The sequence below is a fragment of the Berghia stephanieae genome, chromosome 1 (assembly GCF_034508935.2).
Source record: "Berghia stephanieae isolate SIO BIC M18660-M18661 chromosome 1, UCSD_Bste_1.3, whole genome shotgun sequence".
In the NCBI taxonomy this organism is placed as follows: domain Eukaryota; kingdom Metazoa; phylum Mollusca; class Gastropoda; order Nudibranchia; family Aeolidiidae; genus Berghia; species Berghia stephanieae.
This window is the reverse complement of record NC_088360.1, coordinates 30,953,229-30,954,599: the sequence shown is the minus strand read 5'-3', so window position 1 is coordinate 30,954,599 and position 1,371 is coordinate 30,953,229. Positions and strand designations below refer to the sequence as shown.

The 1,371-nt window shown below is 36.5% G+C and overlaps 1 protein-coding gene across 1 annotated transcript in view; it reads right to left on the bottom strand.

The window, feature by feature from the left end:
- The window catches only part of LOC144971650 (uncharacterized), a 68,430-nt gene extending 67,454 nt beyond the window's left edge, over positions 1-976 (bottom strand). Inside the window, exon 1 of the mRNA XM_078912727.1 lies at positions 675-976. The gene's annotated coding sequence lies outside the window, so the exon portion shown is untranslated. The remainder of the gene's footprint in view (positions 1-674) is intronic.
- Between the last annotated feature and the right edge of the window lie 395 nt (positions 977-1,371).

The window sequence follows — 1,371 nt, the reverse complement described above, 5'->3', positions numbered from 1 at the left end:
AGCGCCTTGAGCACGTTTAGTTGATAATGAGTTATATACAAGCTCAAATTAAAAGCTCTGTCTTAACATTAAAGCTATGTGTGTACCAGTGTTATAATTTTAGTCATATCAAATCAAGGTTTTTGGGTTGTTGTTTTTTTCTTTTTTTTTGTTTTGTTTTTGTTTTTGTTTTGTTCTGTTATCTTTTTGTTTGTTGTTCATGTTTTTAGTTTTTATGAGAATAGAATTGATTTACTTTTATTGATCTAGTTATCTAGTTTTGTATTTACTTGTTTATGAAGTTTTATATGTAATAATTTATTCATTTTATGTTTTATTGATAACTTTTTATTCAAATTTATTCATTCAAATATAGGTCTTTTTTAAAAATATTCATTTATTTTTGCCAATAACTTTAATGTCAATATCCATATGCCTGTGTTTATTGTTGTATTTATTATAAGAAAAAGATAGAAATAAGCTGGCAAAGTGACGACACATGTTGAAAGTCACTCACTCCTGAGGTTAAAAAAATAAATTAAAAAGAACAAACAAATTCAAGTCTATTTTTTGGCACCTGGTTTACAGTGACATATCACCTGATTGAGACGCTAGGTTACATTTAAAATAAACGTTTTCTGTTCAAAATGGGGAGAAAATAAAAGTGTTTGGTAATGGAACCACACCAAATCTACCTGAGGGCTGGAGATGGTTCAGATGTTGAGCGCATTCAGAGTCCTATGCTTTTGTATGATCAATACATCCTTGTAAACAACTCCAAAAATGAACGGAATTTTTTATAAATTAAAATATTCACAACTTTGAGAATTTCCTTGAATAATTTGTGCAAAAAATCCCATTGAAATGTAGGAGAGGCTGGAATTAGGACGAAATCGTCCACAGGTGTTTATAGTTAACACACGCCAACCACTACAACAACGACGACAACTAGTAACTACCACGAGAACTATCGCACAATCATCTCCATATCCACTGTGGTATTTATGTTAGTATTAACCGAGTATAACTGTGGTGTGTGTGTGTATGTGTGTGTGTGTGTGTGTGTGTGTGTGTGTGTGGGACCACCAAGAAAAGCCGCATGTCGTTGAGTATCTCTATCTACCTGTGGGACGGACAGTCGTAACAGTCAACCTGTCACAGGTAAGAATGCCCCACCCTCCTCACTCCCCGTGCCGCTGTGTCTGCTGCTACTGCTACTGTTGCTTCTTCAAGTCGTCGCCCCCCCCCCCCCCCCTCTTCCCTCCAACACACCCCCACCACCTCCTGCTCCCCCACCCTCGCTACCCCCACCATCCAATCTAGACCAGGCGACAACAATATAAGCAGTAGCTCAGTCACTCATACAATGACAAAACAACTTTCCCTAAGTTT